Source organism: Ciconia boyciana, chromosome 3 (assembly GCF_034638445.1).
Source record: "Ciconia boyciana chromosome 3, ASM3463844v1, whole genome shotgun sequence".
NCBI lineage: Eukaryota > Metazoa > Chordata > Aves > Ciconiiformes > Ciconiidae > Ciconia > Ciconia boyciana.
In genome coordinates, this window is record NC_132936.1 from 115,866,800 (window position 1) to 115,890,018 (window position 23,219).

Below are 23,219 nucleotides of genomic sequence, written 5' to 3' on the forward strand. Positions count from 1 at the left end.
CCTCCCAGCATGAAAACCTGCTGTTTATTGCTGTCCCTGAAAGCCCTGCAACGCACCAAGCTGCCTGCACAGTGTTGCTGGCATGGGCAGGAGCAGGCAGGAGCAGGCAGACACATGCCCTCGTGGGAGCATGCCACGTGGGAGTCATGCTGCAGTACATAGTGGAATTAGCCCTGGAGTCGTACAAGGACAGTATCTCCAGAGAGGCACCTCGCCACATGCCTATGGCTCAGGAGAGCCAACAGAGATGCTTTCAGCATGCCTTTTGCTGGCGGCTCCCCCAGGCCGTCCATCTGCCACCTTGGTCCTGAGGGTGCCTCCAAACTGCTGAGGCACAGACAAACCCCAGCCCCCTGTCCCTCCCTAAATTCCTGATGGCTGGGAAAGGGAGGGAAGAAGATGGTGTGAAACATGGTTTGAACCATGTAACAGGGTAGAGAAGACTGTGGCCGGAGCTACCCTTGTGCATCAGGAGATAAGGAGACCACAGCTGGATCTAAAGAAGCTGGGGACAACAAGCCAGCTCACACCCTGCCAGGTCTGCACAGGGAGGAGCTAGCTTGTAAATATCCCTGCTTCTTGACTCCATGCTGTGGATTAAACATTTGGGCTGGCACGTGCAATGGACCTTGCTGCCTGCTGAGCTGAGCACCCACCCATGTCATTTCAGGAATGATTCCTGTGAGGAGCTTGGGCCACACGGACAAGCCCAGCAAGAGTCCGGGAGGGAGCTGGAGGAGAAAACAAAGCAGATCCACAGCTTTGGGGTTTACCTGGAACAGCCCTAAATTTATCCTTGTGCAGGCAGCCCCTCTTGGACTGCTGGGCTTATGGCTGGTTTGGTGGATCCAGCTCCTGTTGCAGGGGTGAGGTGGGCTGGGGGGCCAGGGGTGGGATCTGCCTGGGAAATTTGGGGTCCTACAGGTCTGTGCATTTGGAAAGACTGAGTGCGGCTGGCCTGGGCAGTAGGGAAGAGACTGTGCTGGCTGCATGCAGCCCAGCCTGGACTTGGGAAGCTGCTTCTCAGTGCGCTAGTCCCTCAACCCAGCGACTTCCCAAGCTCCTCTGGCATCACACCACCTTTCTCAGCAGGGATCTGTTGATTTGTATTTTTTTTTAAACTAATCCTCCATACTAATATGCTCCTGGGAGGTTTTGAAGTAAAATAACAGCAACTGGAGCCACCAGTTACCCAAGCAGTAACACAGATGTAACAACAGCCCTATGATTACAGGACCTGCTGCAGTCCCTGCTGAGATTGCCCATGCTTCTTAGGAATGTTGTAAGGATCAGCATATTAAAGACCGCAGCTAGCTGATGCTGTATTGCCAGGTAGGTAAGTACTCAAGCACAGATTAATTGCTAGCTTCAGGAGGTAATTAAAGGGACTCTGAGCCCCCCTTGCACCCCAGGCAGCACAGACCACATGTCTCAGACCATGTGGCTGCAACTGCACAAACCCTCTGCCTCCTGAACTGTGGCAGCGAGCTGAGATGGATAGATTTCCACAATATTTGTTTGCCAACAGGCGATCCGCCATCAATATTTAAAGCTGAATGAGTCTCAAGAGTGGGATGAAGAGCCCTTCATAAGGCAGCATCCATCATTTTGGTTTTTAATTTTGCGCTTGCTCACTTTCTGCACAGCATTATATGCACATTGGGTAAATGAATAATGGATAAATAATTCACCAAATTGCTCAGCCTCTTGGTTCTCCCAATCATCATGGAGCTTGGGCACCCAGCACAAGTGCAGGGAGATGGGTTTTGGGAGGTAGTACCACATCGATGCATTACTCATCACTTCTGAAATCCCTCTGCTAACAGCTGTAACACCACAGCTGCCCAGCTGGCTCTACAGAGGCACATCAATGCCAATGTCCTCCCAACTCCGCTCAGGAGCTCTCAGGAGTCTCAGCAGCCCCTGAACCATTTCTCTGCTTGCTCTGCCGATGCAGTGAGCACCAGACTCCCATCCCTGCCATTTCCAGTGTGCTGCTGGGGTGCCAGCAGCATCATGGGCAAGTGCCTAGGACTTTTTGCTGCACCATCTTCATGCTCCAAGGGCAGCCAGAGAAATCCTGGTCCTTCTGAAGTCTGTGCCAAAACTCTGCTGGCCAGGCAAGCAGAAACGTCAGCCTCTGCCATCATTGCTGAATGGGTAGGAAGGGCTTTTGTTAACCCCCTGGGTTGTCTGGCACAAGGGCGTTGGACACTGCACTTCACAGCCCTCATTACCACCTTTTAAAGTGGCATTTCCCGAGCCGAGGGTAAAAGCGAGAATGCTGCCAGCGTCTGCTCTAGGAAAGGCAATGAAACCAAGGATGCAACGATACCGCGACACCCTCCCCACACCCTCTTGTGAGGCTACGAGCTGGCTGTACCCCACTCCACAACCATAACACGTTTATTTCTCTCATCCCTCCTGTGTACTGGGCTGCTGCCGAAGGTTTGGCAGGTCCCTTCTGCTCTCATGTAGCTCTCCACTCACCCTTCACTTTCCATAAACAACACTGAGGTCTGCAGGCCATGCATGCCAGGTTCAAATGCTGCAGGATCATTTGCTGGAGCACCCAGAAGCCTTATCTGCAAGAAATGCTAACAAACATGGAAGGGGATGGTAAGAGCGTGATAGGCATGGTAAGAGCGTGATAGGCATGGGAAAAGCTGTGGAGCAGGGATTTACCATATGCAACTTTTCTATCGAGCTTCTCCAGGGACCAGACATTCATCCTCACCAGCCACCCCCCAGTCACACTGACACCATTCAAGAGACCTTAATCTCCTTCCACCCTGTCTCCACCCACATAGCAATAACCTCTCCTGGTGCTCAGCTGCGCACAGGTGTGCTGCCATTGGACTGGGGTGTCGTGAGCTCTGGTGATGAACAATCACAGCCTAACCCCAGGGCTGGGCCACCCAAATAGGCCCTACAAGCAAAAGTAGAGCCATGAACCCCCCTGAGTCCTGATGCCATGGCTGGAAAGGCTTCACCTGCCCATGTTGTCTGGGTGCTGCCGTTCCTGCAGCAGGGACACTGCCACATCACTCTCCCTTTGCAATGTTGGCATGGCCAGTGCATTAGCCCAGCTCTGCCTCTCAACCATCAGCACAGCATGCACCTCCATTTTGAGATCTTAGCCTTAGATTTCAAAGGCTGGTCAGACTTCCCCAGTGCACTACCAGAGAAACTCAGCTCTGCCTGCGAGGGTGCCTCGGGACACTGGGGGAGAGCAAACCTGCCAGAAGTGCTGCAAAGCTTCCCTGGTCCAGCTTCTCCTTCTGGCCACCAGACACACAACTGAGCTGCTTGGGACAACCTTGATCCCCAGCCCCACACCGGGACCTGTCTTAATTTATGGTGGCAAATAGAAAATCAACTCCATGTGCTCAGTGCAAAAAGCTCAGCAGTTCCTGCTGGAAGATGCTGTATGCACAGGAGCTGATTTTCTCCAGCAGCGATCAGCAGGCTCTGAACCTCTGTAAAGCAGCTTGCTTTGCGCCGAAAGCTTTAGAGCTACACCCGCACTTCTGCAACCTCTAGTCCCCAGGGGTGTGCAGGCGGTGTCACCTGCTCCAGAGCAATCTCAGACCCTCTCTGTCTGCAAGAAGTGCTGATCTGACGTGACAGTCATGATCCAGGTCTGCTCTGGCTTCAGACCTGGTTTGTGAGAGAGTTGCCTCCTTGTAGCTTTGTGCATTTCTGGGTCTCCAGATGAGATGTCAGAGCTCACCAGACCTACTGGTCAGAGTGAGCCAGTAGGATACACAGCATGTCTTGAAGTTTAGCAACCAGATGCCTAAAACATGGATCCTGAAACATGGAAAACAGTTTTGGTTTTCCTGCAACACGGTTGCAGTAAGCAGTCATTTCCCAATGCTAAACGACTTTAGCACACCTACGGTAATGCTTAGCTGGTGTTGGCGAAGGTATTTTCAGACTGCAGGCCACTGACATACAAAGCCCATTGTACAAAGGTGGGTCGCAAGTACCCTGCAAGAGGAGGCAGCACAAGGGATGCACAGAAATGCTTTGAGCTTCCCTGGGGAGCTTTCTGCTCCTCTCCTCACCACTCTTCTCCTGTGTTTCTCCCAATTGCAGCTGTCACACAGACACACATGGAAACTCATTGCAGCAGCAAAACTGTTGCTCAGCTTCAGCAGGAAACATGCACAGGAAATCCCCGGGAAGCCATGGGCACCTGAGCAGTGGCAGGTGCTAGGAGAAAGCCTTTCCAAACCACCCCACCAGGAAAAGCCATGACCTTGCTCCAGTCCCTGCTGCGCTGCTGCAGTTTCAGCACTAGTGGTTACAAGGGATGCAGGGGTGAAATACCCAAGTGGTCAGCGTTAAGGCAAGGAGCAAGTTAGCACTGTGGCAAGAGGGGATGTCTCAAGCTCCGGTACAGGCTGGCAGTAAAATTTCACATTTTTGGGGGACAGTTTTTATTATCTTTTTTTGTTTGTTTGTTTTTTTAAACAACAACAAAAGTCATTTTGGCGGGCACATGGAGCTGTGTTTTGCCATGAGAAACAGTTCAGCATGTGGTAGCTGAGTTCATGAGCAAGTGGAGTGGTGTCTAATACACTGCACGGATACTTCTCTTAACAGGAAAATTTGTGGAGGTGCAAATGAGCAGAGAGAGGAAGGCAGTGGTGTAAGAGACCCCGCGCCAACCCCGTGGGCAGGACTCCCAGCAGTGACAGTCTGGCCCACGTCTCTGGCCAGCACTGCGCCCAGGGCAGACACACAGGGATACAAGCGGAGATGGGGCAGTTCATTCCTATTCCTTCCCCCCACCACAATCCAAGGAAGAGAAAGAAGAGCCCAGCATCAAAGCAAAAGGCGACTAGATCCCTCTGCCTCCTTGGTTCGTTTTGTGCTGACCTTTAATAATTGCAGAATGGGAAATGGGCTTTTTGGGAAAGCCCCAAAAAATGGGCTTTTTAGAAATGGGAAATTTCTAACACAGTTTGTGTTAGAAATTCACTGAGGTGTCTGGTGCTTTCTCCTGCTTATCAAATCCAAGCTGCTTGGAGGAGTCCAGTGAGCAATTAGTGCTACAACCTACAGCCAGAAATTTTAGAAGTCCATTTGCATATAGTTAGGAAGGAAAATGTTATTAATTTGTTCTGATACACTTCAGAAAAAACTGCTCAAATAGCATCAGGGAGCTCAGGTAGATTATAAATTGCCTTGCTCAAGATTGTAAATATTGCATCTCTGCCTCCCTGTGTGTTTTAAAGACATCTTCCTGGGCTGTGCCTGTGTGGAAGAGATCTGTTTTAATGTTTTACCAAGGAATGCATATTTCATCTGTGTGGTGCTTGCGAGGGAGGGATTTTTTATTTTGAAAAGCTTCTTCAGCTGTGAGGAGAGCAAGCGTGGATGATACACAGATATGCAACTGCGATAAGCCAGGATGCTGCAGCTGCCCTGAGATGTGATTAAAAATGCACAGGGCAGGAGTGACAAAAAAAAAAAAGGAGAGCAAGAAAAATGGAGCCTCAGTGATGAGGGAAACAAGGCTCAAAGCACAGCACTGAGCCTTGAGCCTCTCATCACCGCAACTGTGAGTGCGCCAGGGGACAGCCGAGTCTGGGCAGAGAAGGACCTTTAAACAGCAGCTGCTGTTAATTCAAGGCGACCACCTCTCGCCATCAATATCCAGGCATTTACTGATCAGGGCTGGCATGGCATGGCATTAACATCAACAGATCTTATATCTGTATTTGCATCAGGGAATGGTTAACAAAATATGTTGAACCCTCCAATGCAGGATGACAAAGCTTTAAGGCACTTGGACCTGCTGATGGCCTCTCATGCAACACTAGCAGCTGATACCACATTTTCTCTTTTCCTCTAAGGCATAAGCTTCAAACTTCAAACAACTTTTGGACCATAAAGGTAACAGATTCAAGCTCCCTGGCTTTGTGGAGTGATCTTCACAGACCCGTTAGAGGTCACCCATGGTCCCTCACAAGTCAAAAGCAAAAGCAATGGTGCTCAGCACAGGATGTTGCCCAGGATGTGCAGGGCCTCATTTCTAATGTGCAGTGCTGCAGTGAGCATTTGTTTGCAGGGCTCTGTGCTGTGCCGGCTGACGCTCTCCCAAAGGTCTGGTCTCCTCAAGCCTGGGGGCTATGGGAAAAGCTACATTTTTCTTCAATGTATGAAGACCAACCAACTTTCACCCTATACACTTGCAGAGGAAAAACTGACAGTGTGAACTGGGTACAACCTAGCAGTTCCCATGGCCAATACAAGAGCCCTCCATTGTCACTAAACCAGCTGTCTCATTCAGGGGTGCTCTGACCCAGGAGGTTTCTTGCAGCACCAGGGCTGCCTGAGGTGATACTCCTGCACTGAGCTGTAAAAGCTGGCTCCCCTGGAAAGTTTCTGCCTTCTGCAGCTCCTTGCCATGGCAGGCTGTAGCTACATGTGCTCAGCAGTGTGCACAGCCAGCTCCCGATAAGATATTTGCTGGGGGAAGCAATGAGACTGGGCTCTGATACATTTGAAGACCAGAAAGCGACCCTGCTGCCTTGCCAGAGCCAAGGATCTACCTGAACAGAGGGCTCCTCTTCTCAAACAGACAGCAGAAATGTCCCTGGGCCCTGCACTCCCAGTGAGACCATCACACTCAGGCGAGAGGGTGACAAAACCCCACGAGACCCTACCACAGCAACAGCTCCAAATGCCAGCAAAGCTGCAGACCTCAGCTGCAGGACTGGGAGAAAACAGGGCCCATTCTGTGCAACAAACAGCACTTTAGTGAGAAAGTTAGGAAGACAGACTGGAAGAGCTGCCTTTTAAAGAGTTGCTAACATTTAAAGGATGCCTTGAAGAATTTTGTCTATTTTTGTGCTGTGAGGTGAGCTCTGCTGATCTAAATCCAGATCAGCTGCACTTCACAAACACGGCAGCTCTGAGTTCAGCCTGGTTAGCTCTGGCCTTTTATCCTTGGGAAATGTGGCCTGCTCCGAAGATGGGAGGAAGCACATAGAAGAGAACAATGCTATGAAAAACGCCAGGAGTTCAGTCCTTCAAGCCAAAGAAACAGGCATGTGCTCGCAGGGGGCAAAATCCACGTGCAGCTAACTGCAGTTATCCTGAGACACTGCAAGCAAATGGCTAATTTAGCAGACAGCCCATCCATCCAAGGCAGCTAAGAAGTGGAAAGACCTAATAGAAATTATACTGTAACTCACTCACGATGCTACCAGGGATGGATTTGGCTTGGATGGTGGTATGGTTTGCCAGTGTTCAATGTGCCACTAGAAGCAAGATGGAGGACATGCTGAAGACCTATCCCAGAAAAGGACCCCTTTCCTCCTCTGAGACCTCTCCAGCTTCCAGCACCTGATCCCCTCTGGCCTCGCCAGTGATATCTGTGCAGGTTGCAGAAGATGCTTGCAAGCCCTGTGCGAACTGGGCTTCGCAGAGGATGCCTGCTGGGTGTCACAGTGGTTGCTTGGCCAGGGCAGTGACTGTGCTGCAGGGTCTTTGCGGAAAACCAGATCCGAAGGCTGGGATAACACAGACAGAGGAGGCAGGGTTCCCCTGCCAGGCTGCCAGTGGGTGGGTGGGAGGCATACAACCCTGTGGGTTCGCACCAGCACCTGACCTCTGACAAGGCCTTCAGCCTGGCTGTGCTGGGCACTGGCAAAGTTTCAGAGCAGCACGAACACCAAGCAAAGCCTGTATCCAGCTGGAAACAGCCCAGCACGTTGCTCCTTGGTGCTTACCCAGGCCTTTCACTAAAACCCCTCCATGTTTTATTGCACACTGCTGTGAGGTGGAGCAATGCTGTTACATGGAGAGGAGACATGAGACACAGCCAACACTTATCTTCTGCAGGGGTCAGGACAGACCTCAACACCCTCAGAGCTCTCTCCTAACACAGCCTCAGACACATCCCTCTGTTGAGCTGCTCACGGCCGAGCTGGTGGCCTGGCTTTTGATTCTCTGATTTCAACCACAAAGCATCAAAGCAAGGTAGAGCATTGCTCCATGTTGGAGCATCTCCAGGCTTGAATTAGTATGCACTGAAAACCACTGCTCTGAATGTTCAACTGCACCTAAAAGCAACTGTTTGTATTAAGCAGGGTCGGAAGACCTGCAGCCACCTCCTCAGGCACAGTGGGAGAAGGAAAGGTCTTCTGCCCCTGAACAGCAGCTGTCCTGCAGTGTGTCTTCTAGGTACTGACAGCTTATCTAGCAGACATAATCTGCCTGAAATTGTCCGCATTCATCACTTTTGCCATGGTATTTGAGTGCCTCGCAATCTTTACCAGTTCTCTGTGACACAGGGAGCTGCTGCTATCTGCTGGGAGCTGGTGGGGAATGGATGGGGATGGGGTGCATGAGTCCTTGGGGTGGGAGACGTCCTCTGTCAGCCCCTCCTCACCAGGCTGCCCAAACCCCACTCCTCCCTGCCCACGATGGCTGGCTCCAGAGCATGACCATCTCTACCCTGGGGTAAGCAGCAAGGATGAGGAGCTTGGTTTCTGCTTCTTTTTTCTCATGTTCTCCCTAGTGTTTTAAAAAGTCCTGCTTCAATCTCCTCTCCTTGGCTGCCAGCAAAAAGCCTGCAGGACACAGGAGGGGCAGGGAGCAAGTGCCTCCAGGCACCTGCTTGGAGCCTTTGGGGGACACCTGCGATTCCCCCAGCTGCTGGCCATCAGCAGGAGGCCCCCTGCCCAGCAGACATCAGCAGCGGGCAAGCTTGCCGCTTCCTCTGCTGAACACGACTGCCCCCGAGCTGTGTTACCACAGCTCTCCTTTTCTGTGAGAAACTGTGCACAGCATCTGGCTGCAGATGTGTGGGTGGCCACACACCCTGCCTGGCCTCCAGCAGCCAGTCCCCAAGGGAGAAGCCGAACTGCTCTCCCAAACACATAACCTTGTGTCTGGATGCACAAGGGAGGTCTCCAGCAAAGGCCAGGCACTGCGGGCAGGGCACTGCAGTGACCGAATATTTAGTTGTTGCATCTGCCTCTGGTTTCATCCCTGTCAAGTGGCATAAACAATCAAATCGACATTAATAAGGGCATTTGGTGGAGGCTTTTAGGTTCTTATTTTGCTTTTAATGATTCATTCAGCTTCTCTCAGCTCTTTCAACCCAAGTGCTCTCCATCTCTTCCTTCCTGAGCAAAACCTGCTGGGAGCCACCCCAGGACCTCTCAGCGCTGTCTAGAGAAATTAAAGGGGCTTGGGCTATGTACTGGCTGCGAGGACTAAAGGATTCATGAAGGGAGGATGATTTCTCTATAGAGGCACACAGAAAACCGCCACATTCACTTGAGCTCATTATTCTTAATTAGTAGCTCCATGGACCGGAGTAACCAAGATACACCTGCTGCCACCATGGTCTGCCACGCGTTTTGTGATGCCATGCCGGCATCATCCTCGCCAGCCCCTGGCCCCCTCCCACCATGGAACTGGAATGTGCTACCGCGTTGTGGCCCCGCAGCCAGGCTGACTCTCTGCTGGTGCGGTAGCCACCACAGAGTGGACGGGGGAGCACAGGAGGGAGGTTTTTTCCAGTGTTGCCCCCTCCATTTTCTTTTCTCCACCAAGTACTGGCAGTGCAGTGGGGAGAAAGTCCCCGTGGCTGGGGGGCAGGAGCCAGGGTGCACCCCACACCACTCTGTCCCCCACCTGACCACAGCAAAGGTGGGAGGGAGCTACCTTCACCTCTGCGCCATGTCAGCCTGAGCAGCTCTTACACTGGTTCATCCGGAGCGGAGAAACCTTCTAGCGCATCCCGCATCTGTCAGGCAGCTCTCCCTGCTCCTTGACACTGATTTATGGTCTTCTTGTCCAGCTGCCAGAGGAACCCTTTATACCAGATAGCTTTTATCTCAAAATAAGCCCTGGAAAAATACCACAGGCTTTATTTGTCATTTGCTCTGGGAAAGTTTTGAGCTAATAAATAAAGCGAAGTTATTTTAAAGGGCAGCAGCTTTCCTGAAAACTTAAACTCAGGGCTCTGACAGAAACAACAATACCTCCGTTGCCTAAATACCCATAACCTCAGCTCCTGCAAAATTAGTTTTCTCAGGCTGCAAAGAACAAAACTTTGCAAATCAAAGTGCTTCAGACTCATGTAATTAAGCAATTATCTCCCTGGTGGAAAATGATTCCCCCACACAATATTTGGGTGAATCACACCCAAGTGGAGTTTTTTTACTTTTTTTGCATGTGCGCACACACACAAACAGAGAGGCACATCGGGATCTTGGCCAAGCTCTCCCCTTTAATCTGCCCTTCATTTCAGTGCAATTCAGACCACAGGTCTCAGATCTTAAACCACAGGAGACTTCCAAGTGTTAATGTCGGTATTAGCAACCCCACTGCCCCACTGACAGTAAAAGAAAAGTCAAGTATGGGTCAGGGACGTGGTCAGGCCAGGACTCCTGAGGACGCTGAAGAGTTTCTGCACAGTTTTGCAGAGCTGTTTACAGTGCTTGGGCAAAGACGTGGGAGTGTTAACTCCCCCACGGAGGTGCGGACATGCAGGAGGCGCACCATCATGTACGAGAAAGACCCTTCACCATGAGCTGGATTTTGCACCCTCATTTTCACATGACAGATGAGGGCTATCATGTCCTCTGCCAAGACTCACTTTTGCCTAAACCTCATTGGAGCAGTAGCCTTGTGAGACACCCCTCCAGGAACAACCGTATTTCTCCTTATTCCCCTGGTCTTGTGGGAACAGACATGGCCTTTCATCACTTTCCCAGCTGGAAAAGTTGGCAGGATGATGAAAAAAATGAATGGACCTCACTAAATTCACCCAGTGATGTTGGCCAAGATTGAGTCCTCCTGCCATTAGAACAATATATATCCATGCATGTATCTATATTTTGATAGCAACTCATGAAAAGCTGGGCTTCAAAGCCATTTAAACTCTTGAATTGGTTCAGCTCCCAAATCAGCAAGAAAAACACAAAGAACCAGACCACATGCTAGCATAAACCAGCACTGCCTCCACCATCCTCTGAAAAACATAGCCTTAGGGGTTTGCCCTCATAGAGAGGGTTTATATACACTTTGGATCTAATGCAGGTGTCCTTAGTCACCTTCAAAGGCAAAATCCCCATGGCCCTACAAAGCAGCATGGCATTTGTACCCATGAGAGAAATGCAGAATAGGAGCCACAGGAGGGTTTTTGCTGTCTTTTTAGACTGGCTGAGACAGGGACCTGTGGGAGTAGTGGAAAGCTGCCTGCACCCAACGGAGAAAGCAAATACAGCTCTGTCAGGCAGGGCTGGAGGGTGCTTAGAGCAGGATCACATTACATGCAGAGCTGTCCCTAGACTTCGTCTGCAGCCTGTGCTGGCCTTCTCCTATATTATTTCAATATGCAGATTGACGAGGACTGCTCACTTTAGGTTGCTGTTGGCATTTCTGCTCACAAAGTGAATGGTTCACAAGGTACCTAGTGCTTTTTTGTTGGGACTGGTTTCCCACTTTGAAGGGAAACGTGACTTTATTGAAATGTGAGAATTCTGAATTACACTCCCAACGCACACATTGCAATGCTGCTCTGGGATAAAAAAACCTCATAGTCTGTTTTTATGTTCTCTGTCCCCTCTATACTATTTAACACCGTTTCACAATGGCTCAGTAACAGCATGCATGATACACTCAATTTCTCTCAGCATGGTGAACCAGAATAGTATAAAGCTATTGAGAGCAGCTCCTCGTGCTGAATGAGGCACCAGACTTTGCTAGAGCAAAACGCTCCCCCCTTGGCTTGTCATCGGGTAATTTGTCACAAAGGGACTCACTGAACACAAAGTTAGCTTAAATTTTTTTTGAAAACTTCATAAAATGAAGCAATCTCACTCCTCTCAAGGTGGGTCTAAAGCTGAAAGGCTACAACACAAGGCAAGCAATGCAGCAACCCTCATCATGTTCACTGAAGGGGCTACCACTCATCTTATTTCAGGACATAGAGTGGCCAGACATCCCCACTGCTTTATGTAAAACTTGCTTGTGTTGTTCCTGGCTTCCCTAAGGATTCCCAAAGATGCTGTCCACTCTGCTGATAGAGGTTGTCTGGATCTGCAGTGGTGGTATCACTTCGTGGCCCACCTGGAAAACAGAGTCTGGCCCAGACCCTCCATGAACAGTTTCATTGGATTCAGCAGGCAGTGGTGATTTACACCCCATGAGGAGCTGGCTGTTTGCGCCTGGGTGGGTTGCTGGAGGCGAATTAGATCTGATTGTGTGCTTGCTTATTCAGGTTTCGGTGCATCAAGCAGGGCAGCTGCTCTGCGGGACGGGCAGCCGATAGCCACATGGGGCAGTGCAGCTCTGAGCCCTGGATCTGCTCAGCCTCATTAGTTTGCTGGCAGAGCAATAACAGGCCTTCGACATTTTGGCTTCCTCTCCTGCCCTCAGCTCACATGTGGCAGAAAAATTTCCAACGTTTTTTTCAGTGAACAAAGTGGCTTTGTGCAGTAACCAGATTAAATTTGGAGAGAGACTGAGCCATCAACTGGAGGCGTCTGGTGTCAGAGCAGGAAATTTGAGGATAAGCATCTAAGAGCACTCTGTGCAGCACTAACTCATGCGTAGTTCATATGGCTTCAACCTGGTCCAGGCCTCATGAAAGGATGGCAACAAAAAACAGTGATCAATAGTTAAGAGATCTGAGAGAGGTCGCAGCTTCAAAAATAGCTCAGAAGTGGAAAACAAGGAGGAAGAATAAATGGTCAATTTTCAAGAGAACAAGCTCACCAGCAGGGTACCATACAGTTGCATGGGACGATATACAGGGCTTCGTAAATTCTTTAGCAGTCTGAGAAACCGCCCCCCTCCCCATCCCTCCATGTATGTCTACATATGTATACACATACAAATATGCATATATACATGTATATGCATATTTGACTCAAGCTCAGAGAGAACTGTGGGAATCTTCAAAGGCACTCAAGAAGGGTGAGGGAGTGGGAAGATGAAGTCTGAAGAGATTAATGCAAAACAACGCACACATCGATGGGAAAAAACCCAAACTACTCCTACATGCCCTACATTGTAAATCAGCTGTAGCTGCTCATGAAAAGGACTTTGCAGCAGTCAGCCCGGTGAAGAACTCCGCTCTGACATCAAGAAAACAAAAGAAACCCTTGGACGTGCAAACAGTAGATTGAAAAAAATAGTATCAAACCAGCACAATGACATTCAGTAAATCTGCAGCGAGGGCACATACGCGGTTTCTGTCATTCCACTTCAGAAAGGGAGAACATCAAGTAACAGGGTGACAGCTGATAAAGGGGTGCAGAGATTTTCATAGTAAGCCAGGCTGCACACAGTGGATTTGTTTAGCTTCAAGATAAAGCAATATATAAACAGTCTGCCTGACACTTCTTATTTGTCCTTCCTTGACACAAGAACAAGTGATCTCTTGGTAAAATTAAAAAGCAACAGATTTAAAAGAAACAAAGGGATTTTTGTTTATATTCCCACATAAAGCATGCCAAATTGTGGCACTAATTGACAAAGTATTTCTGAGGTCAGGAGATTAGCATGATTAAAGAGAGAATCAGATGTTTAGGTGGAAAATACAGTTACTTTAAATGAAAGTTTAGAAAGAAGCATGCAAGCCCCTGTGTTTTTATCAACAATATGCTTTCTCATTCAGTCCAGGTCAAACAACTAGGAATAAAGAATTGGTCCAAAGGTGCTAGAGGAAGGCTTGTAGCCCCAAAGCAGTGACCTTGGAAGTGGTGCAGCTCTCCCACCACGCCACTGTGTGTCCTGAACTGGGTGCATAGAAAGGGAGATGCTGGCTTATGGCAGGGAGTCAGGGACATGACAGCCCAGCACCAATGAGACCATTACTGCAATATCTTCTAACTCCCGTGCCCACCTTTCAGTATGGTTGTTGGAAGGCCTGATAAAGGCTGAAGACCAGTTGAGGACTGGAAAGCTCACCTGGCAGAGTGGACCCAGAATAGGGAAGCACCCTTCTGCTTATTTGGGAGATACTGACTAACCTGAAGTGCCAACAGTGTAATTTGTGCTAAGAGGAGACTGAGGAATCCAGATGATTATTGAAACATGTGTAAATGCATGCAAGTAAGTAAGATGAACAAAAAAATTGCTATGTCTGCAGACAGAAAAAAGGGTTGAATTTACTGGATAAGGGGAGTAATTTAACTCCGTTTTCTCTGGACCATGTAAGACTCAGCATAACCCCCTGAGGAGGGTCTCCCCAGGCTCCCAGTGGATAGGATTTCATCCATGAGCTGTTTTTATCCTATGGCAGCCTTATTTCCCCATCCTCCCTCCCTAGCTTGACTCCTCTCAACCTTGTGCTTCATGGCTGTGTGCTTTGGTCAGAAGAGATGGGTTTGGAAATGAAATTACTGCAAGATGCAGAGGGCAAGCAGGCAGCCCAGGGTGCGTTTCCAGAGGTCACGTCCTCCTGGCCTTTCCTATGGGAAAGTGCTCTCTAAACCTGCTCACACCCTTCTCCAACAGGTTCAGAGCCTGAAGCCAACCACCTAGTTACATGCCTGTGATGCCTTTCTCCAGACAGGTTACCGTGGAAGGACTGCTCTGCTGCAGGGAGCAAAAGGCTTTTTCCTGTCTCCTCGCTGGGACCCTGATGGTGTTTCTCAGATTCAGAAAGCAACTCTCCCTGGGGAAACGCAAGCCAAGTGGCTGCTCCATGTCAGTGGTGAGGATACAGAAAGGGATGAAATCTCCTCATGGTAGGCTCAGCTTTGTGGTGGGAACGAAACTCCAGTTCCTTGCTGCTGTGAGGCAGGATCCGCAGACTGAGCCCAAGCAAACCACTTGCCATGGTGGGAGGATGTTTGCAGAGTGAAATAGCTTAATTTCTTAGCTTCATGTGCCCTTGGATACAGTGATATTTTCCTCTTGTGCCACAGAAGCATGAACAGCCTTCATATGGAGTGGCTCGGCGATGACAGACAGGTGAGGAGCAGCATCGCAGAAACAATATGACTCTGTCAAGGTCCTTCTGTAGCTTGGCACCTGGACTGGGCACAGGACTGAGTCTGTTGGTGCTCAGTGGGCTCTGTCCACCAGGCCATGCTATCTCCTTGCTGCAAAGTCCCAGGTGTGCTCTCCAGCAAGAACAACAGTGACTGCAGCTGGCTCAGGACTTCCCAGCCACAGAAACAAAATTGAGTTTTGCCTGGTACTGAACAAGTGCAGCCAGGGCCTGGGCAAGATGATGCCTGCAGCAGAAGAAGGGGTGCCCAGAGGCCTAGTGATCACTAGAGTTGGTTACTAGCTCCCTTTCAATGGTCCCACCAAGGAGAAAAAGACCCTAATGCTATTCTCAGCCCCTGCCCTGCCCTTCGTAACCCTAGTGGGCCACCATCTGTGGTCCTCTTCTGTTTGCTATGGGGTGATGCAATAAGATGGGTGACATGTAAAAGCCAGCCTTCTACTGGGACTGCTCGAGCACACATGCCTGCAGCAAATCTCCATTGGAGATCTCCCTTCGGCCTCTTTATAGTCAGAGAAGAGTGGAGTGATAAGATCAATGCACAGTTTTCAGCTGCTGCTTTGTTTTCGAAGGCAGCGTTGTTCACCAAGGTGGAGGAGATCTGCACTTGCCCCAGCTCTCTGCGAGGTGGTTTGTTTGTGGGAGAACCAGCACAGTCACTTGTCACAGTTACACCATGACCCTGTGGCCTGCAACTGGTTTAGGGACCACCTCACAGGGGACCTGTGAAAGGTGATGGAATGAGCATGTGGTGCCTTCTTGCGTTGGTGCAGGGGGTACCACACACCTGACATTGCTCACCTTTACAAATAGGTTTGCTAACCATGCCTGAGCCCTGAAAGCCCCAGTGCACGTTTCCTTCTGTTCATTCTCGCCATCTGCAGCTCCCATCGGCAGGTGCGGGGCAGCCAGGCAGGACAGCGCACTGGCTGCACCTGACAGACAGCCTGGTGCTGCTCACAGCCATTTACCCTGGCAAAGGGCTTTTCAGCACTGCTGAAAACAAAACACTTATGCAAGCCAGAGCTGGAGGGGAAGTGAGTGGCCCCTGTTCCTACCAAGCCACTGCTTCTCCAGTGCCAAAGCCCAGGCTCCACAACACAGGTAGGCAATGTCTGGAGGGAAGGGGGGTAACTTGCACATCCTTGATTTCTTCCCGTTGTACTCTTTTCATCCTGTTCACCATGAACAGGCTTAAACTGGCTTTCAGACAATTTAAGTTTGTGATTTTTTTCCAAAGATGTCTCATGGAAAATGTTTGGAGGTCTTCAGCCCCAAAGCAGCAGCAAAACACTACTACAGAGGGGCTGGGGGGTTTCCTTCTTTGCCCCCTTCATCAGGGCTGTTTCACCAAGGGGCAGTGGGAAAGCCTCCAAGCCCCTTCACTCACCCTGCACTGCCCTGTAAGACAAACAGCCCCCCTGGTATGGAAGAGGGTTCACTGATGGCCACACAACGGGAATCATGCCTGGCCAAGACCCAGTTCCACCACTGCACTGGTGCAGGGAGAATGGCTGCCACATGTCCCCATGTAAGTTATCGGGGCCTGGGGAGGCCCCCTAGTCCCTGGAGGACCCAAGGAGAGAGACACAGCAACCCCATGCAATGCTACAGGCTTGGGGAAGAGTGGCTGGAAAGCTGCCTGGCAGAAAAGGACCTGGGCGTGTTGGTTGACAGCCACCTGAATATGAGCCAGCAGTGTGCCCAGGTGGCCAAGAAAGCCAATGGCATCCTGGCTTGTATCAAAAATAGTGTGGCCAGCAGGACTAGGGAAGTGATCGTGCCCCTGTACTCGGCACTGGTGAGGCCGCACCTCGAATACTGTGTTCAGTTTTGGGCTCCTCACTACAAGAGAGACATTGAGGTGCTGGAGCGTGTCCAGAGAAGGGCAACGAAGCTGGTGAAGGGTCTAGAGCAGAAGTCTTATGAGGAGCGGCTGAGGGAACTGGGGTTGTTTAGCCTGGAGAAAAGGAGGCTGAGGGGAGACCTTATTGCTCTCTACAACTACCTGAAAGGAGGTTGTAGAGAGGTGGGGGTCTGTCTCTTCTCCCAGGTAACAAGTGATAGGAGGAGAGGAAATGGCCTCAAGTTGCGCCAGGGGAGGTTTAGACTGGATATTAGGAAATTTTACTTCACTGAAAGGGTTATCAAGCATTGGAACAGGCTGCCCAGGAAAGTGGTTGAGTCGCCATCCCTGGAAGTATTTAAAAGACGTTTGGATGAGGTGCTTATGGACATGGTGTAGTGGTGGACTTGGTAGTGTTAGGTTTACGGTTGGACTCGATGATCTTAAAGGTCTTTTCCAACCTATACGGTTCTGTGATTCTGTGACTGGGCATGGTTCATGGTAAAGGGAAACTCAGAGCCAGAACACCCCTGAGAAAGAAAGAGGGCTCTGGGTTTTGCATGGACAGAGAGGAGGTACGCAGACGCACATAAGAGAAGGTGAGCTGGACAGTCACACATCTAAGAACAGGCAGAGAAATCATTGCCACCAGTGGCTGCAGGGTCCTCCCCATCCCATAAAACCTTGTCAGAAAAGCAAGGAAAGGGTGGGGGCAGCAGCTGATAGGAGGAAGGTGCCAGAGCTGAGAGTCCAAGGCACTCATCTGGGATGTACAGAAGTGCAGCTGGCCATGTCCCTGGCACATCCCCAGCAATTCCCCCAAAGGTAGGGATCAGACAGATTTAAATATAAGGTATCTATCTTGATCCTTATACAAGCTCTAACCCTACACTGGACTCCTTTGGGAAACAAAACCAACAACCACAACTCCCTTCCCTTTGGAGCAGCAGCAGGAGCTATGGCTTTGCATCCCTAAGCACGTCAACACACATTGGACATGCTCTCCTACAGCCCCAGCTACTATTTCTGTCCCCAGGTTCCCACAGCTTCTTCCAGAGATGCCAGTGTGGTGTCCAATTAACTCATCAGTCACAGCTCCATGAGCTTTGCTGAGTGCAAACTCTCAACTACATAAATAATAAATAGGAAAATTAACATCTTGTCTCGGTTTCTCTGCTCCTTTCAATTGCAAATGCATCTGGTGCAGCCACCTTAGTGTACACACATGCACATGCACACACACACGGAGAAGCTAAGTGCCTGCACTCCAATTTGATTAATTCTGCATTTGGTGATAAGTTCAGTTTGTGGCAAGGCTGTACACACAACTAGAAAATAACACTGGCTTTAATAGACCTAATTTTCATTAATCTTGCTGCTTCTCTCTCTGCCTCACCAAAGAAAGGAACTGAGGTTAATAAAAAAAAAGGAGGCTCCTTCGCAGAGCTGGTGGGAGTTCGTAACAGGGCTGCGTTGGTTATTTTCCATATTCCCCTGAGGCCCATGTAGGAACAGACATTTAGTCCAAACTATATTACTTGGCTAATAAGATTTACAAGCAGTTTGAGATAATGCAATCATTTCCAAAATGAAGGAAAGGCATTCTCTAAAAAGTAAAGCTGGGAGGAGGGAGCTGAGGGCTCATTTTCTCAAAATCCATTATGTCCAGCCTGGGTTTTGCGTGTGTGAGTGTGTGCGTTGCCTTCAGACTATGAAGACTGAATTAAAGGCCAGCTCTGTATATTCATCGCTAGCCTTTATCTGCAGCATCATTTTTCATCTTCATCTGGATTTTTTCCCTCCCTCTGCCTCCCATGAATCTTACACAAACAATGAAATCTAATCAAGCTTCCCAACCTCGCCTCATTGCTGCTGTGTGTTACTTCACGCAGCCTTTGCTTGTCAGCAGCAATGCAAGAGCAGAGCATGTATCAATACAAACAGAAATGCTTAGCTAATGCAATAACACTCTCACAGATGGATGCCTGCTTTGCAGTGTGTCAGACCCCTGGAGATCGCGCCTGCTCCTTATTCACCTGAAACTGTGGAGTAATGTGATTAGCTCTCCAAAATGATTGATGGTCATTGAATCATAGAAATCAGAGATGGAAAAACCAACTGCATCATACTGCTGTCCACCACCTCACCTATGTATGCATCCATGCATGTACACACAAGCTCCCTGCTGCCAATGCAGGATCTCTCCCTAGGGCTGAGTACAGTTAGGTTTTAAAGTACTGTGGTGATGGGGTTTCCAGCATCTCCTTGGGAGTCTGTGAGCTAACCAGGCAGACGTCACCCACTGTACTGACAGTCCTTCCTCCCCAAATGACTAATTTTCACTTGCTCCATCATCCTTGCTATGCATCCTGCTGAGTTCCCTGCCAGAAAGTAATCTTGTCCCAGCTCCACCAAGCTCTGCACACACATTTCTGCTGTTTCACTACAAGCGAGTCCCTCAGGCTTTCTCTACCCCTGTGTCTGTGGTCCTCCTGGGGCTGTGCACTGAGCCGTGCCCATGTAGGCAGCTGAGGTTTCACTGCAGAGGGATGAGGAGATGCCGGTGGTCGTGGTGCAAGGGGTAGGATGGCCAAGGCAGAGGAACTCCAGGACAGGAAAATGACTGTGCTCAGCACAGGAGAGGATGCATTGACGTGCGGCTGGAGGAGCCGAGGGAAGAGCAAGGGAGCAAACCTTGCTCCCTGCAAAAAAGGAAGGTGGCACATTAGAAATCCTGCATGGCTTTAAAGACAAACTACCTTCATGCACTTCATTTGCCAGGTTTCACGTGCGCAACAAGGTCTGGTAAGTGCACAGGCTGTTTAATATTAAATGTACTATTTATTATTTACACAGCAAAAAGTGCATGCTAAGGAGCTCTTCCAAGGCAGACACACCAAGCCTGGCCCCAGAAAACCTCCCTCGCGCCTCCCAGTAAGGCCAAGAGGAACAAACTCTTTAAAAGTCTGGGAATACATCCACCAGCAGCACGGGTGTATGTAGGTCATGGTGATGCAGCAGAGCCCAGGGCTGTGCCCAGGCTGAGCCACGCTGCCTCGGGCCAGCGCTGTGGCTGGGCCTCTTCCCCCAACCTCTTCCTGCAAACCAGGTCTGCTCACCGTGCGGTTTCCCTCTGCGCCTTCCCTCCTGAGCTACACCATGGGGGAGTTGTCCTGCCCTTGGTATTTTCTGATTTCCAAGAAGGTGAAGGTAGCAAGGGGAAAAATAAACCATTTGTAAACAGGACAATGCCATACATCAACAAAAAAAAAGGGAAGAGCGAGGCTAGACTAGGAGCTCAGCAAGCCAGGGTGCAAGCACAGGGCGAGTTTCTCCGGGGCTCTGAACATGAGCGTGGGGGGATGGGACTGCAAGGCTGCAGGGAGGGATTCTTGCCGGAGATGGTGGTGGGAAAAGCTCCAGATCTCTTTGGAAATCCCTCTTGTTTGAAGTGGTTACACAATAGCACCGGGTTGCCAATGAAATGCAAGAGACGTTAAAGCTAAAGGTACCTGCTAAAGGTACCTGCAAAAGCCTTAGACCAAACCCCAGGCAATGCTTCTTTGAAAGAAAAAAGCATATTTCTCTTAACTGGTTAATAGTTCAGACTCTGGCTAAATTTGTAGCAGCCTACAGTAAACCCAGGGGTCAGCTAACATTGCTGTCTGCCCACCATCCTTGTGCTGCTGCTGGGCGCGCAGGATGGCCCCTTCCCCTGCGGCAGCCTTCTCCTGGGAGTGCTGGCTGTGCCTGGTGGCCCCAAACCCAGCCCCGCCGTGTCTAAAAACACACTGTGGCTCAGGGCCAGGCAGGCAGGCTGCCCCCCCCCATACCCTTGAAAGTCCTGAGTGCTTTATTTTGGAGAAGCAGGAGTCATCTTCTGAAGCAGAGAGTGGGCTCCTGGACTATGCCACCAGCAAGGCTTGTCTCCCAGCATGCCACCGAGACAGCTGTGACATAAACGATCGCGATGGCTTCGAGGGGGTTTTGTGTTGATGCATTCAGAATACCTCACCACCTGCCCCCCAGACACAGGAGCTGTTTAGGAGGCATGACTTTTTAAAGAAGGCAGCTGCGATATTTTCCTCCTGCACAGAGCAGTTTCTGGCAACTTCTAAAGAGAAAAAATTAGCAGCAACCACCAGCACACAGTGTAAGAGACTTTCAGATGATACCCTTATCCTCACCACACCGTGATGAGCCAAAGTTCTACACTTTCATATCAGTGCTTCTCCCATGGAGCTTCCATCAGACTCTTCTCCAGCACTTCAGTGCTCTTCATTTCTGCACAGACTTGTATTTGTTGATGAGAAAATGGAAATCACAGCTCCAGAAAATACATGTTAAATCCAATTGCACCCAAACACCCTGTAGATCAGACAGAGTCTGTGCCTCCACGTGACTAATGCATTTGTGCTTAGCCCCAAAACACAGATAGCTGGGGAAAATTCCTTATCCAAATCCCACCATGCTGAAAATTTCTACATATATATGATGGAAGCCCACACCCTTTAGCTTCCAGATACCCAGTGGTTTGCACAATGCATCTCAAAACTGCTCACTGCTCATCGGCAGGGCTGTGTTGCACTGGGCCAGCAGAAGCTGCCTGATAAATTAAAGCAGCCCAGAGTGCAAAGTGATGGAAGAAGCAGCAGGCAAAACACTGTAACTCATCAGGCAATGTAAGATATCATAAGTAATAAGCAGCAGCAGTCTACCAAGTGGTTTATAAAGGGCTTGACGAGTAACTCAGCTGAGCCTCTGGATTACACACAAGACAAATAATTTCATTTCTGTCCTTATGCAGCAGGCCATCTGCAGTGTGCAAGGAACCATCCATGCTCCTCACATCTCAGGGGCTTCAGATAAAAGGGTGAGAATAGCTGCTAAAACCAGGCAACACAAGGCAAATTTTTCACTTACTCCTAAAAGAGATGAGTGGTTCTGCATGCCTGATATCTATAATTGGGAAGTACTTGATATGCACAGATGTGCAAAGCCCTAAATGGACACACAACTGTGAAAAGTTCAAGAAATGGGCTGTGCTGGCTGATAGGTGTTCTCAAATTCAAAACCAGATTTGTCTGAAGGCACTGACTTACACCTTATAAAGCTGCACTGATTTCTGCCCTGTGCAATACTGTTGAAATTCAGGGAACAAAATATCTGCAAGGGGGACCCATGGTCAACCTGCATACTGTCAGGTGCAGAAGCTACAAGCACCCACTTCTCTGACCCCATCCAGCCACCACCTCCAATGCATCATTCCTCTTCCTCGACAGAGCCTCCCTGGCTGTCTGCCCAGAGGGATCCTAACTGCTTCAGCTTCCCTAATCTCCCAGGATTTTTCCCCAGGCTATCTCAATTCTGGCTTCTCATGAAAGGTCCCCGAGTAACCTACTCTCTACTTTGAATTGTGTAAATCATGCATGGACAAGGACATGGACAAGCCAACAAAAAACTTGCCTTACTCTCCTGAGAGATTTGGGTCAGCATCTTTGAAGTGTTTCCTCTACTTGCAACAAGGAAACTTCTGCTGCGCATGCAGCACGCATGTGCAGGACACATTACATCTCATGCACATGCTTCCTTGCAGGTTCATCTGCCAATGCACAGCAAGGCTGATGTGGCCAAGAGGCACTGGGCTCCTTGCAGAGCACTCTTACAGTCAGACCGATAGTGAGCTGTGTGCATTCACTCCAGACTGACAGGCCTCTGGGATGTCAGCCCCAATAGCCCTATTCCTCTGCTTGCACAGAGACAGCATATTGTGAACGTCCTGTCCGGGGAGAAGCAGATTCCTGCAGTCTGAGCCTAGCACCTGGCTAAGAGACAACCGAGGGGGAAGATAAACCTCTACTGGAAATGGCATCTGTGGTTTCAGAGTCACACAGAGAGACCAACTATTTGGAGTGTAACCACCCCCAAATGTTGCTCATCAAAGCAACCTTATTAATTCATTGCATTTGCAGCAAAATGTATAGGTGTGTCAATCTTGCCAGGGGAGCTGGGGCATTCCTGGAGGGTGTTGAGTTTGGGATACAAGTGCGGTTCACTCTCTAGTGAAGCCCAGGCTATGCTGCGTGGGGGCCCACGGACACCCTTCCTTTCCTCCTTCCATGACAGGCAGGCGAGCAGCTCCCACCCCCGGAGCGGGCTCTGCCAGCGAGCTGAGCTTCTGGGCGGAGGAGCCTGGGGCTGGGGGGACAGCTGAGCACAAGCTGGCTTATCCCTGTGCTCCCTGCGAGGTGAGTCCTGCTAGCTGTTACCAAGCAAAAATGCACTTCTGGGCTCTTGCCAGGCAAGATGGTTCACGTCAAATGGAAAGACATCAGGGGATAACGTCTTCAAAATGCTTCGGATCACTGCCTTGCA

The 23,219-nt window shown here is 49.8% G+C and overlaps 1 protein-coding gene across 3 annotated transcripts in view; it reads right to left on the reverse strand.

Moving 5' to 3' along the window:
• Positions 1–23,219, reverse strand: part of SLC8A1 (solute carrier family 8 member A1) — a 138,145-nt gene that overhangs the window by 53,209 nt on the left and 61,717 nt on the right. The window lies entirely within an intron of this gene.